Source organism: Mus musculus, chromosome 19, assembly GCF_000001635.26.
Source record: "Mus musculus strain C57BL/6J chromosome 19, GRCm38.p6 C57BL/6J".
Lineage (NCBI taxonomy): Eukaryota > Metazoa > Chordata > Mammalia > Rodentia > Muridae > Mus > Mus musculus.
In genome coordinates, this window is record NC_000085.6 from 11,232,520 (window position 1) to 11,248,719 (window position 16,200).

At 40.9% G+C, this 16,200-nt stretch overlaps 1 long non-coding RNA gene across 1 annotated transcript in view; it reads left to right on the top strand.

Moving 5' to 3' along the window:
• The window catches only part of 4930526L06Rik (RIKEN cDNA 4930526L06 gene), a 103,068-nt gene that overhangs the window by 35,703 nt on the left and 51,165 nt on the right, over positions 1 to 16,200 (top strand). The gene's annotated exons all lie outside the window — the stretch shown is intronic.

Below are 16,200 nucleotides of genomic sequence, written 5' to 3' on the forward strand. Positions count from 1 at the left end.
TCTTTATATAGTTCCAAAGTCCTTTCATTAAGCACTTTCACCCCATTTGTAAATTTGAGAATGCGTTGTAGTTTGTATTTATGCAGGGAAGTGTGTTCTGACTCACTTATGCTGGGAAGTGACACTTCCAGACACTTCTTGTTCCTTTCTCCAGCCCCTTAGCTTTCTGACCCTCACTAAAGCAGTGCCACACCACGTTCTAGTGCCTTTTAAACCAGACAAGTACAACTGTAAAACACAGACAATGAAGAACAGAAAGAGGAGGAGTAAAAGTGCCTGCACTCTGGACACCTGGACACTGCTACTGAGGATAATTCATCAGGATTCGCAAACTTTCGTGTGCCAGGATTCGTGTTACATACAGATGTACATGGTGTTGTAAAGACTCACCAAATTAAGGTAGATTGTGTAGGTTTTCTATACTACACCCTTTTAACTTACCATTTTATTAATACCTTTACAGGTCAATCAACCCTTATAATTCTCAATACTGTTATGTTATAATTTTGGAGGCAGTCTAACTATTCATGTTCATTTGTGTCTTAGAGGTGCAAACAAGTGTCCTAAGAACAGAGATCCAATGTATATTCTTGCCTTCAAAAGCCCCATGGCTGTCAAGTTTCACATGTGGTGAGATCCATTGAGCAAGTGGGATCAGTGTCAATTCTTTTCACACACACACACACACACACACACACACACACCACTACCACCACCACTACCACCACCACCACCACTACCACCACCACCACCACCACCACCACCACCACATGAATGGTTAGGAAAGAATGGTTTTTGAAAATATTGTTTTTATTTATTCTTTGAGAATTTCATACAATATATGCTCATATAATATATATGGAAAAGAATATTTTATTCTTTTTTTCCTTTCCCAAATCCTCTCAGGTCCCCATCACCTCCCCAACCACCCGACTTCATGTTCTTTCTCTCTCTAAAAATGGATAGCCAACCAACCAACTGTGGAGTCCAAGTAGGTCAACTACTCCTGAACATGTGGCCTGTCCTGGAGTATGGTAGATACCAAGGGCCATTCGGTTGAGGAAAACATATTTCCCTTCTCCTAGCAGCATCAATCGTGACTAGCTTCCTGGCTAGGAGTAGGACTTTTTAAAAGAGTTTGCTTTTAAATTATCTTTGTGTATTAATGGTGGTTTCCTTTCTCTTTTGGATTTGTATTTGTATGTATTTTTTCTAAAGTAGACAACATGATGCTGGAGCATTTGTGATGTTATGGACCTTAGAATGTGACAGTTTGAGTCAATGGTCCTGCTCAAAGGATGGGCATCATTAAAAGAACAAGAAATCAGAATTATTTTAGCAGGACAAAGGACTCAGGGTTGTTGTCTGAGAAGGAACCCTGTGGACACCCTGATTCATTTCAGCTGGGTAGTAAGGGAGTGAAGTGGACAATGAGCAGTGTTCTTTAAGTCTCCTGTCCCCCCTCTCCTGGCCTCGTAGACTTACCTTCAGGTAGAGAGTCTCTTCATAAGGCAGCGGCCAAGTGTAAGAATACCTGTGTAAAATACTGAAGCATTAAGGTGACTGGTGTCAATAAACATTAAGTTTTGACATAAAATGTGTATTTTCTTTCTGTAAAAACACACAGAGAAAACTTATTTATTTATTTATTTATTTTGCTAAACTGTTGCATGGCTCACCATACATAATTCTGGAACAGTCTTTAGGTCAATCAAGGTCCTAGGAATTGTTTTTTCTACGTTAGAGTAGTATCACTAACCAGCTTGGAAAAGTTACCCTGGTGGCAGCGTCCTGTCACTATTGTTAGCACGCGTGAATGCTGCCACATAGCTAATGTCACTAGGAGCAGACAGGACTCACTGGGAGACTATTCCAGCCTTACTTTCGAGAAGTGAGTCACAGGAAGTTCACTTTCTCAGGGGACTACAGTTAGTAAGTGCTGAAGAATAAGGTCTCAGGAGTACTTCCTCCACATATGTGGTTAGTGTTTCATTCCTTACATGGGCTGCTTTCTGACTGGAGTAATTTCTGTGGAAAAGCAAGAAGCTAGCCTGTAAGTGTGCACATACTTTTGGTATTTTGACACAAACCTGTAGTAGCCTGGGAAGAGGGAACCCTCAGCTGGAGAATTACCTCGATCCGATTGGCCTACAGCCATGTCTATGGGCCTTTACTTTACTTTTTTTTTTTTAATTTTCAATTTTAGCTTTATGGGTGTTTTGCATGCATGTGCTTGCACATTATGAGCACGAGTGCTTGCAGGGGTCAGAAGAGGGCATCATATCCCCTAGGGCTGGAGTTACAGATGGTTTTGAGTTGTATTGTGGGTGCTGGGAATTGAACCCATATCCTTCGGAAGAACAGCCAGTGCTCTTAACCTGTGGGGCATTCTTGATTTGCTAATTGATATACAAGGGCTCAACCCACTATGGGCAGCACCATCCCTAGGCAGGTAGGCCTGGGGTGAATGAGAAAGGGAGCCAGGGAGCAAGCCAGAAAGCAATGTTTCTTTATAGTCTCTGCTTTAGTGCTCGCCTACAGGATTCTTCACTGAGTTTCTGCCCTGACTTTACTCAGTAATGGACTGTAACCTAAAAAGCAAATATGTACTTTCCTCTGCTAGTTGGTTTCGGTTAGTGTTTTATTACAGCAATAAAGAGCAAACAGATGGCCATCTCTTAACAAGGTCCATAACTTACTTAGTGAAATAAGGAAACTATAATACAAGTTTCTGTTTCATACATGCATATAATGTGTTTTGATTAACTCTACCCCATTTCCTCCTGCCCATTCCCCTCTCCTACAGCTGTCCCTTCCCAAGTCCTTGAACTCTTTTTCAAACCCCACTGAGCTCACCTAGGGTTGCCAGTACTAATCTACTGGAGCAGGGCAGCCTCTCAGGGGCTGCATACTTGAAGAAGTTAGGTTCTTCCTTTTCTGCAGTCACCAATAACTAAGAACGCCTTAGCCAGGGGTGGAGATTTCCTCCCCTGTCCATCCTGGGATTTTTTAAAAAGCTGGCTTGATCTTACACACATCTGCAGGTAGCCACAGCTGCTGTGAGTTCTGTGCAAAGATCCTGCCACGTGCAGAAACAATGTTTTATTGGTGACTCTGCCACCAGGTGTTGCCCTTTATGCTTAGTCCCCCCTACCACCCAACCCCACTTGTTTTGGATAGTTATACTTCGATTGTTTTCTTTCCTTTTGCACTATCAGGAAAGTTAGCTTGGAATCTTGGAGAGGCATGGAAATGTTTCCTCGCTGAAACCATGCAACTTCAGAGTGTGACAGGTGATTGAGAACTCCATAATAATAATATTTGTCTAATGTGTCTAATGTGTCTCTGTGGGATAAAAATTTTGGCCTTAAAGTATGAGCCTGATGAAGAGTGTGAATTCCAACACTTAAGGATTAGTCATGTGTCTAGCACTGGTATTAAAGAGCAGAGCATATATGCATACTCACTAAATGTTTGCTGAGTTCCAGCTCTGTGGAGGCCAAAGTCCAGACTTTGGTAATTGAACATAGAAGAATGTGCCTGCTACCCTTCTAGGCTGTTTTCTTTAGGTCCTTCTCCTCCCCCTCTTGTCTGTCTGACAGGTTTAACTATGCAGAGGACCTACCTGTCCAGCCTTAGAATCTCATCATCAGAGTCCTCTCAGTTCACTAGTGATCTGGCATGGAAGGGTAACAGTGGCAGATGCTTTTGTGTACATTGTGTTTATATTAGGATGAGAAATATTTCTAACATGGTAATGACTTTCATTTTACTTGTAATGTGGTTGAGCTTCAAAGAAGAAAAACCTCATAACTATTTAAGTACAAAGGAGTCTGATACTGCTCAGCACCAATAGCCTCTAGAGAATGTGTTTCATGACCAGATGGTTGTTTCACCATCTCCATTCCTGATCAAAATGGTAGCTAGTCAGAAAGTAATTAACATCAGCACTGTGTACATTTAAACACTTCAACTGCAGATTTTTTTTTCCATTTTTTATTAGGTATTTAGCTCATTTACATTTCCAATGCTATACTAAAAGTCCCCCATACCCACCCACCCCCACTCCCCTACCCACCCACTCCCCCTTTTTGGCCCTGGCGTTCCCCTGTACTGGGGCATACAAAGTTTACGTGTCCAATGGGCCTCTCTTTCCAGTGATGGCCGATTAGGCCATCTTTTGTTACATATGCAGCTAGAGTCAAGAGATCCGGGGTACTGGTTAGTTCATAATGTTGTTCCACCTATAGGGTTGCAGATCCCTTTAGCTCCTTGGGTTCTTTCTCTAGCTCCTCCATTGGGAGCCCTGTGATCCATCCATTAGCTGACTGTGAGCATCCACTTCTGTGTTTGCTAGGCCCTGGCATAGGCTCACAAGAGACAGCTACATCTGGGTCCTTTCAATAAAATCTTGCTAGGGTATGCAATGGTGTCAGCGTTTGGATGCTGATTATGGGGTGGATCCCTGGATATGGCAGTCTCTACATGGTCCATCCTTTCATCTCAGCTCCAAACTTTGTCTCTGTAACTCCTTCCATGGGTGTTTTGTTCCCAATTCTAAGGAGGGGCATAGTGTCGACACTTCAGTCTTCATTCTTCTTGAGTTTCATGTGTTTAGCAAATTGTACCTTATATCTTGGGAATCCTAGGTTTGGGGCTAATATCCACTTATCAGTGAGTACATATTGTGTGAGTTCCTTTGTGAATGTGTTACCTCACTCAGGATGATGCCCTCCAGGTCCATCCATTTGCCTAGGAATTTCATAAATTCATTCTTTTTAATAGCTGAGTAGTACTCCATTGTGTAGATGTACCACATTTTCTGTATCCATTCCTCTGTTGAGGGGCATCTGGGTTCTTTCCAGCTTCTGGCTATTATAAATAAGGCTGCTATGAACATAGTGGAGCATGTGTCCTTCTTACCAGTTGGGGCATCTTCTGGATAAATGCCCAGGAGAGGTATTGCTGGATCCTCCGGTAGTACTATGTCCAATTTTCTGAGGAACCGCCAGACTGATTTCCAGAGTGGTTGTACAAGCCTGCAATCCCACCAACAATGGAGGAGTGTTCCTCTTTCTCCACATCCTCGCCAGCTTCTGCTGTCACCTGAATTTTTGATCTTAGCCATTCTGACTGGTGTGAGGTGGAATCTCAGGGTTGTTTTGATTTGCATTTCCCTGATGATTAAGGATGTTGAACATTTTTTCAGGTGCTTCTCTGCCATTCGGTATTCTTCAGGTGAGAATTCTTTGTTCAGTTCTGAGCCCCATTTTTTAATGGGGTTGTTCAATTTTCTGAAGTCCACCTTCTTGAGTTCTTTATATATGTTGGATATTAGTCCCCTATCTGATTTAGGATAGGTAAAGATCCTTTCCCAATCTGTTGGTGGTCTTTTTGTCTTGTTGACGGTGTCTTTTGCCTTGCAGAAACTTTGGAGTTTCATTAGGTCCCATTTGTCAATTCTCGATCTTACAGCACTTATTGCTGTTCTGTTCAGGAATTTTTCCCCTGTGCCCATATCTTCAAGGCTTTTCCCCACTTTCTCCTCTATAAGTTTCAGTGTCTCTGGTTTTATGTGAAGTTCTTTGATCCACTTAGATTTGACCTTAGTACAAGGAGATAAGTATGGATCGATTCGCATTCTTCTACATGATAACAACCAGTTGTGCCAGCACCAATTGTTGAAAATGCTGTCTTTCTTCCACTGGATGGTTTTAGCTCCCTTGTCGAAGATCAAGTGACCATAGGTGTGTGGGTTCATTTCTGGGTCTTCAATTCTATTCCATTGGTCTACTTGTCTGTTTCTATACCAGTACCATGCAGTTTTTATCACAATTGCTCTGTAGTAAAGCTTTAGGTCTGGCATGGTGATTCCACCAGAGGTTCTTTTATCCTTGAGAAGACTTTTTGCTATCCTAGGTTTTTTGTTATTCCAGATGAATTTGCAAATTGCTCCTTCTAATTCGTTGAAGAATTGAGTTGGAATTTTGATGGGGATTGCATTGAATCTGTAGATTGCTTTTGGCAAGATAGCCATTTTTACAATGTTGATCCTGCCAATCCATGAGCATGGGAGATCTTTCCATCTTCTGAGATCTTCTTTAATTTCTTTCTTCAGAGATTTGAAGTTTTTATCATACAGATCTTTCACCTCCTTAGTTAGAGTTACGCCAAGATATTTTATACTATTTGTGACTATTGAGAAGGGTGTTGTTTCCCTAATTTCTTTCTCAGCCTGTTTATTCTTTGTATAGAGAAAGGCCATTGACTTGTTTGAGTTTATTTTATATCCAGCTACTTCACCGAAGCTGCTTATCAGGTTTAGGAGTTCTCTGGTAGAATTTTTAGGGTCACTTATATATACTATCATATCATCTGCAAAAAGTGATATTTTGACTTCCTCTTTTCCAATTTGTATCCCCTTGATCTTCTTTTGTTGTCGAATTGCTCTGGCTAATACTTCAAGTACTATGTTGAAAAGGTAGGGAGAAAGTGGGCAGCCTTGTCTAGTCCCTGATTTTAGTGGGATTGCTTCCAGCTTCTCTCCATTTACTTTGATGTTGGCTACTGGTTTGCTGTAGATTGCTTTTATCATGTTTAGGTATTGGCCTTGAATTCCTGATCTTTCCAGAACTTTTATCATGAATGGGTGTTGGATCTTGTCAAATGCTTTTTCTGCATCTAACGAGATGATCATGTGGTTTTTGTCTTTGAGTTTGTTTATATAATGGATTACATTGATGGATTTTCGTATATTAAACCATCCCTGCATTCCTGGAATAAAACCTACTTGGTCAGGATGGATGATTGCTTTAATATGTTCTTGGATTCGGTTAGCAAGAATTTTATTGAGGATTTTTGCATCGATATTCATAAGAGAAATTGGTCTGAAGTTTTCTATCTTTGTTGAATCTTTCTGTGGTTTAGGTATCAGAGTAATAGTGGCTTCATAAAATGAGTTGGGTAGAGTACCTTCTACTTCTATTTTGTGAAATAGTTTGTGCAGAACTGGAATTAGATCTTCTTTGAAGGTCTGATAGAACTCTGCACTAAACCCGTCTGGTCCTGGGCTTTTTTTGGCTGGGAGACTATTAATAACTGCTTCTATTTCTTTAGGTGATATGGGACTGTTTAGATGGTCAACTTGATCCTGACTCAACTTTGGTACCTGGTATCTGTCCAGAAATTTGTCCATTTCGTCCAGGTTTTCCAGTTTTGTTGAGTATAACCTTTTGTAGAAGGATCTAATGGTGTTTTGGATTTCTTCAGGATCTGTTGTTATGTCTCCCTTTTCATTTCTGATTTTGTTAATTAGGATTTTGTCCCTGTGCCCTTTAGTAAGTCTAGCTAAGGGTTTATCTATCTTGTTGATTTTCAACTGCAGATTTTCTTAACACCAGTCTTCATGTACCTGTTCAGATTAAATGGATCCAAAATGAGATTTTAAATTTCATTTCTAGTTGAAGGAAAGCATCTTGCATTTTCAGAATCACTAGATTATTCTGACAGATAAAGCATAGGAGAGTAGAAGTCTGTGAGTAAAAAATCAAAAACAAGTCTGTGAGTAGCATCCAGGCAAATTCCACAGCTATTCAATAGAGCTACTGAAATAACAGAGTAATACACTTTATCTATACACTTCTGCATGATCTTTGTACACAGTATTGGGTTTCCTAAGGATAATTTATTTTAAACAGATCACTTACTTAGACCATATATACCCCTACTCCCTCCCTAATTCTTCTCTCCCCTACCACTTTCCACTAGACAGTCTCTCTCTCTCCCTCTCTCTCTCTCTCTCTCTCTCTCTCTCTCTCTCTCTCTCTCTCTCTCGGTGTATGAATGAATGGTTTTGTGTATCTATGTAAAATATAGGGTTTACAAATGAGAAAAAGACAGCGTTTTTCTTTCTGAATCTGAGTTACCTGACTTATCCATTTATTTGCTGATAAACACCCAAGTTAAACTCTAACTTGGTTCCTATGAACGCTGCTTCCCTGAACCTGGGGAAAGCAGAAGAGTGTCCAGGAGCTTCTTGTATTGTTTTAAATGGCAATACATGAACTTAAATTTATTTCCATAAAATAAAATCAAAAGCAGTGGAAAATCCAGACAGATATGAGGTCATACATTAGAGGATTAAAAAGAGGAGACCACATGAAGCTCAAGAAGAAGGAAGAACAAAACGTGAGTGCTTCAGTTCTTCTTAGAAAGAGGAACAAAATAACCATGGGAGCAAATATGGAGACAAAGTGTGGAGCAGAGACTGAAGGAAAGGCCATCCAAATACTGCCCCACTTGGGGATCCATCCCATATACAGTCATCAAACCCAGACACTATTGTGGATGTCAAGAAGTGCATGCTGACAGGAGCCTGATATAGCTGTCACCTGAGAGGCTCTGCCAGAGCCTGACAAATACAGAGTTGGATGCTCACAGCCAACCATTGGACTGAGCTCGGGTCCCCAATGGGGTCCCCAATGGAGGAGTTAGAAAAAGGACTGAAGTAGCTGAAGGGGTTTGCAACCCTATAGAAAGAAAAATAATATTAACCAACCAGACCCCCTCGCGCCCCCCACCCCCTGCAGAGCTCCCAGGGAATAACCATCAACCAAGGAGTACACATGGAGGGACCCATGGCTCCAGCTGCGTATGTAACAGAGCATGACCTTGTGGGTATCAGTGGGAGGAAAGGCCCTTGGTCCTGTGAAGGCTCAATGCCCCAGTGTAGGGGAATTCAAGGGCAGGGAGGCGGGAGTGGGTGGGTGGGGGAATACCCTCATAGAAACAGGGGAAGGGGGGATGGGATAGGGGATTCCTGGGGTGGGGGACCGGGAAAGGGGACAACATTTGAAATGTAGATAAAGAAAATATCCAATAAAAAACTAGTGTTTGAAAAGAGAAGTACCCATGAAGGTGAAGAATATTATAGAATCTAATGCAGACATTTTGTTTCTGATTCCTGATTCTCCTCCGCTTCCTTGCACCCCAGAGCCAACTGGCTAACCTCCAGGAAATAGAGAAATATCAATATCTTCCTCAAAGAGTGGTTGTAAGGGTGAAATGGGGTGAGTGTATAATACACTCAGTGTGCTTGCTGCCTAGAGAGGATGCCAAGATGCTGCATTATTGCAGGAGAAAACAATCTTCTATTTTTAAAACAAATCTCAATCATTTGGTTTTATCAATGAAAACTCATGAGATGGGGTGAAATCCTGCTAGCTCAGAGAGACAGAGAAAGCTCCCAGCTGACCATTCTGCTCTGCATTCCCAGAAGAAATGCCCCTTTCGCACAGAGTCTCAAAAAAACTTCCTACATACTGAATATCTCTCCCTTCCCCATCTTGTGGGTCTCTCTATCCATCCTCCTGGTTCCCTCTTACTCTCTATGCTTTTTTTCTTAATAATCCTATAGACACGTCCTATTGACTGGTTGCTTGCTCTGCCTCTTGACTTATGGTTGACTTTATTTAATCCTGAATCACACCACAACTAAAAACATCTTTTTCTAGTAAATAACAAAACCTCCGGGTTCACACTGATGAAATATCCTGCAACAACCTTCAAAGCCTGAGTTGAAATGGATGTGGGGAGCAAGGGTAGTGGGCAACCATAGAGGAGAAGTGACAGACTTGTCACAATGGACACAGATGTTAGGGGAACAGCCTGCTGTGAGGAGTGTGTCTGTGGGACCTGTATATTTGATTTAGGTCACAGGGCATTATGATTAAGAGGTTCACATACATATGATTTGAAATATTTTCCTCTCAAAATGTTTGGCCTAGAAGAAACCCAATGTGCTTAGAGTTGATATCTGAATTAATTTATTAATTATTTTAATTGGTGAATGAAAAATTGCATATGCTCATGGTATGCAATATGATGCTTTTATATATGCTTACCTTGTGGAGAGATCAAGTCAAGTTCATTAACACATCTATTCCTTCACATATCTCTCCTTTGCAGGGAAGTTTGCATAGTCTTTGCATTTGAATTTGGTGAGTTAGTGTTGCTGCAGAAAATTGTAATGAGATGATTCCCCCAGGTTCTTGAAGAATGGAATCTGATGTAGATATTTGAAGATTATTGGCTGAGCAGGTACTCAGGAGGCCGAGGTTAGCACTCAAGAAAATTACTTCTTAATGAGGGGAACTGATCCCAGTATGGTGGTTTGAATAAGAACGGCTCTCTTGGGCTCATATATTTGAATGCTTAGTTATCAGGGAGCGGTGCTGCTTGAAAGGATTAGGGGGTGTGTCCTTGTTGGAGAAAGTGTGTCACTGGGGGTAGGGTTTGAGCTTTCAGAAGCCTCACAGGCCAGCCCCCTGCAACCCCGCAGCCAGTGGATGAGGATGTAGCTCTCAACTACTGCTCTAGTGTAATACGTGCCACCCTGCTCCCTTGCCATGACAGTAATGGACTAATGCTTCAAAACTGTAAGCAAAGCCCTAATTATTTTCCATTATAAGAGTTGCTTTGATCATGGTGTCTCTTCACAACAACAGAGCAGTGTCTAAGATTTCAGGGCAATGCACAGTCCTGCAATCTAGCCTCTTCACCAGAAAAGCATATTGGGTCTGCAGGGAGGCAGGGAGGCAGTTAGCCTGGAACATACATGGGCACTGACCTTGTTGTAAGATGCAGGGCCTGGACTCTCTATGGCATAGGAGCAATCCTTGGTTTAAAGCAGAATTTAGTTTTGTTTCACACACTCCTGGCCATGAATGTCCTCCTTGTACTCTCTTCCTATCTTAGTTATGTTTTTATTTCTGTGACAAGACACCATGACCAACACAACAGTTCATTGGGGCTTAAACTTTCAGAGGGTGAGTCTGTGGCCGTCATGGTAGAGAGCATGGCAGCAGGCAGGCAGGCATGGCACTGGAGCAGTAGCAGCTCACATCTTGAGACACAACAATGAGGATGAGACCTAATTGGGAATGGTGTGGGCTTTTGAAACCTAAAAGCTTGTTTCCAGTGGCACACCTCTTCCAAGAAGGCCATACGTCCTGATTTTTCCAAGCAGTTCTATCAATGGTGGATCAAACATTCAAAATATAAGCCTTTGGGGGTCATTCTCACTGAAACCCCCACACTCATCGATTCTTCTCCAGGTCTAAGCCCCACTTATCAAAAGGAATGAGAGCCCAGAGTCCTGGTAGTCATTTTTTAAAATTCTTCCTTGGAACTGGCAGGAAAGGAATGGAGTCCTGTCCTATCTTTCTATCAGAGAATAGAAGTGAGGAATTAGACACAAGGGTGTCCCTGACCTGCATCATCAAACACCCTTCTCACTTCCCACAGCAATGCATTGTTCTCTGCAGAAGAGGTGAAGATGGCACATCTCCTCTTAGGAAGTTTTTCTGCTATGGCCTTTCACCAAAGTGAATATCTGGCTTTAGTTATTATTATTATTATTATCATTGACATCATAACTTAAATATCCTTTCTAGCACTTTTTCAAGTGTTAGTCATGTACCTAAATACTTCACTGAACCTTTCATATAGGTTTGTTAAGACATGTCATTATTTTGCTTAACTCTAAGATAGAAAAATTTCACCTACAATATAGTAAAAATTTAAACATGTTACAGTGTAAGAAAAAGTAAGGAATTAATGCAGGTATAGTGAGTGCATCTAAGAAAAAGATGTTCAAATTACTCTCTAGCAGTTCTTTGTGGTGAAGGGTCTATAAATACATCCTAGAGTGAGCTTTACTTATTATTTTTGACAAGCATAAGAATTGAATTTATTTAAAAGAATTTCTGTGTTGGTTGGTTGAAGAAGTTTCAATAAAGTTTTCTAACATATTGCAACACACACACTTTTCCTGTCATATGCTGAGATTCATTGCAGCTGTTTCCTGTAAAATGAAAAAGCCAATTTTATCAAGTTTCATTTCCTCCAAAGATGAGGGCAGAGCTTCTCTGGCTAGCTGTGGGTGGCCCCATACTGTGGGAGCTATTGAAGAGTCATGTCTGAGCTGTTCCCTGTCTGAGCTGGTCCATGACAAGAGCTTTTGAACCTTTTGTACCCATTTACCTCTCAGCTGCTCCCTGGAGCTGTGTCCTTGTTCTTGATACTACAGCCTGAAATTTTATTTTGACTGTGTAGCCATAGTGATTATTCCTGTCAAAGCTGAGGATCAAGCACACCGTGAATGCCACACACTACTGTCAACACGCCAGTGGGACATCAACAAACCAGGAGTGACATGACTGATCTTTAGTGCCACGTATGCATTACATACCTTGCTTTAACCACTGCCAAGAAGATGCAGACTGACACATCTGAATTCTGTAGACCCAATGGAGTCTCTCAACGCTATTCACATCTCGTCTCTGCCCTTAGAATGGCACTACATGGTAGCAGGCAATACATTTCACTTATTTTGCTAAAAGAGGTAGCCTTCTGGGCAATTTCTTGCCCAGATTCTTATGCAAACCATTGCCCATCACTCTCCTTTAAAGTAAAGACATCTGAAAGGCAGAGTCAGCTCTCAGTGTGAATTTTTCATAGCATATTACTTTCCACAAACTGTACTGTCTTTTCTTATTAATGCTTTCCCAAAGTTGCTTCCCCTAACCCCGGATCCAGTGGCCTCTGCTCGGCTCTAATTCTAGAGAGTTTCTCTGCAGCCGTGTTCTGCTTCTTCCTTTTCCCCTGAGGCTTTTTCTCCTCAGCTTCTTGTGCTGGTTTGAATAGAATGGCCACCATAGACTCATATGTTTGAGTACTGGCATATGGCATAGTGGAATTCTTTGGGAAGGATTAGGAGGCATGGCTTTGGCCAAGTCACTGGGGTCAGGGCTTTGAAGTTTCAAAAGACCCTAGCCACTCCCATTGTGCTCTCTGCCTTCTGCTTGTAGGTGAGTTGTGAGCTGTCAGCTGCTGCTCCAGCTTCCTTCAATCCACCATCATAAACTCTCTCTGGGATCATAAGTCCACTTAGACTACTTCTTTTATAAGTTACTTTGTTTATGATGTTTTATCATAGCAGCAGATAAGTAACTAAGACATTTCCAAGTCCTTGCTTTACCTTCTTAGGTGACCTCCGTTGCTCCTTTATAAATTGTTTATAAATTTATAAATTGTTCTTTTGCTGACAGGTAAATGCAGGCGTTCCTAAGGAAATATCACTATCCTGGGGGACTCTCATCCACCCCATCATATCAAGTGACTAATTCATGTACTTTCATTTTTTTTTATGTATGATAGTTTTTTTTTTCTTTTTCTCTTTACATTTATTTAAACCTATTTTCTAAGATTCAATTCAAATTTGAATCGAATACTGATGGAAGCCATCTAGGAAAGTCTATGGCAAGCAAGTGAGTTTCGTGGAAATGGCCCACCATTTTGCATGGCTGTGATGGGTGTACTTGGGAAAGGCACAACCCTAGAGACTTCATCCCAGGACTGCTTCTCACTGCTGATATTCTTTTTTCTGTCATTGTTACATAGCCTAGTGTTTCTTGGGTGTCAGTCCACCCTATTGGGCAAATTTCCTGAAGATCAGCATGAAGATGAACTTTCATGAATTAATGTTTAGATGAATTGATGACTTTGTATCATTCTTGATTTGATTAAAATGATTTTAGGAAAAAAGGATTAAGGAGATGGTTTTAGTTGTTTTACGAGAATGATGTAATAAAGTTAGAATCAAGAATAGAATGTGGCCCCTCCCTATAGAACAGTAAGTAAAGGCTGTATAATAAGGAATACAATGAATTTCATAAATTCCACTAAATAGAAGAGTAGGCTTGGGACAAATTTGTGATCAAAGAAAAACATTCATTCTAGGTCAGGCCTAAGGATAAATTGCCTGGCTTTCTTCCTTCCTTTTTAAATTAAAAAAAATTTTTTTTTATCTCTGGCTCATTAAGAGTTAACTAACCCTGAGCCTCTAGCTTAGCCAGGATCCAGAGAGAAAAGAACTAAAGTAACTTAATTTTTTTTTTAAATCCCCTGATGCTATCAGCAGGAGTTACATTGCCAGAAGCCAGTAGCTTTTGGCCCCATCATCATTGATCATCACATGCCCACTTTCTCTGCCTTCCTCTGGATGCTGGATGCTGGATGCTGGATGCTGGATGCTGGATGCTGGATGCTGGATGCTGGATGCTGGATCACCACCCCCTCCCCCACCCCAAACAGAATGCTTGCTGTTTCGTGAAGTTTTCTTGTCAGATTCCACCTTCACTGAGTTCCCTCCTATGCTATATCATCCAACAATTATTTGATGCTTAGCAATGGGGCTTGTTAAGTCTGTTAGTCATTCCTGACTGTCTCTCATATCACGATACCTTGTAAAGGCACCTTTATCAATGGAAGATTCAAATACCATAAAATTAACTCTTTTAGGAATTTTTTTTGAAAAATTGATGTACAGGATTGAGGAAACATCAGCATTCTATAATTCCTCAATTATTATCCCCTCATGGCTTTCCTCTACTTTTGGTCTCAGGAAACCATTGTGGGCATGCCATGTAAATGGAATCAAACAACATATGAACTTTTAAAATGGCTACTTGTTCCTTAACATGAGGAGTGCCTTAATGAGGAGTGCCTTCTTTTGGTAGATGAAAATTTCATAATTTTTCCTGTTCACCCATTAGTTGGTAGACATTTGAGTTGTTTCCAATTTTTTAGTTATTTTTGTCTATGGACAATTGTACTCAAGTTTGTGTGTTCATAGTTCTATCCTTGGGCATCTATCTGCCTGGTAGTGAACTCTTGGGTCAAATGGAAACTTTACATTTAGTATTTTTAGTAATTGGAAAATAATTTTCCAAAGAGACTACATAAATATATGTATCAGTATTCTATGGGTATTTTAATTCCATTAGCTCCTCAGCATCACTTTCTTGCTTCTTGCTGTTGATAGCCAATCTCATGAATGTGAGGCTGTCTCACACTGAGGTTTTTATTCACATTTTCCTAGTGAATAATTATAGTGAATGGTTTATTTGCTTATTGACCATTTATACAATTTGTTTGGAGAAGAATATGTTCAAATCATTTTCTAATTTAAAATTTTAGACTACTCTCCATCACCCCACGTTAAATTAATTTAAGCTTTCTTTCTAAATTCTGGTGACAGCATCTTTGTTAGATTCAGGGTCTGTAAATGTTTTCCCCTTATGTGAGTTGTATTTACACTTTTAAAGTTTGTGTCCTTTAAGTCATAAATTCTCAGGGCCTAGGAGATGGCTCAATGGACCCTGATATAGCTGTCTCTTGTGAGACTATGCCAGGGCCTAGCAAACACAGAAGTGGATGCTCACAGTCAGCTATTGGATGGATCACAGGGCCTCCAATGGAGGAGCTAGGGAAAGTACCCAAGGAGCTAAAGGGATATGCAACCCTATAGGTGGAACCACATTATGAACTAACCAGTACCCCCCCCCCCCCCCGGAGCTCTTGTCTCTAGCTGCATATGTATCAGAAGATGGCCTAGTCAGCCATCAGTGGAAAGAGAGGCCCATTGGTCGTGCAAACTTTATATGCCCCAGTACAAGGGAAAGCCAGGGCCAAAAAGTGTGAGTGGAGGGAGGGGGAGAGGGTTTGGGGGACTTTTGGGGTAGCACTGGAAATGTAAATGAAGAAAATACCTAATTAAAAAAAATAAATCTTTGGGCTGGAGTGAGCAGGGAGTGAACGAGCGGGGTTGACCAGAGCGAGTGAGTCCACCAAGTGCCAGCAGAGGTCCTAAAATTCAATTCCCAACAACCACATGCAGGGCTCACAACCATCTGTACAGCTACAGTGTACTCACATATGTAAAATAAAATAAAAACATAAATATTAAAATAAATAAATAAATAAATCTTAAAAAAAAAGAGTGTTTACTGTTCTTGCAGAGGACCTGGGTTTAGTTCCTAGCACCACACGGCAGCTCAAAAGCCACTTTTATCTTTAGTTCCAGGAGATTTGGCACCCCTTCCTCTGGCCTCTGCAGGCTCCAGCACACATATGGTACAACTAAACTCACACAAGCTCACATAGGTGCACATAAGTAAAATAGTTTTAAAATCTTTTTAAAAATTATAAAATTTTAAAGTTTTGATGGCATTTAATCTTTGTTAGTTGCTTATTCTTTTGCTTATTTAAGAAGCTATTGTCAAAGTACCTAGGGACTAAACCACCAACCAAAGAGTACACATGGAGGGATTCATGGCTCTAGCCACATATATAGCAGAG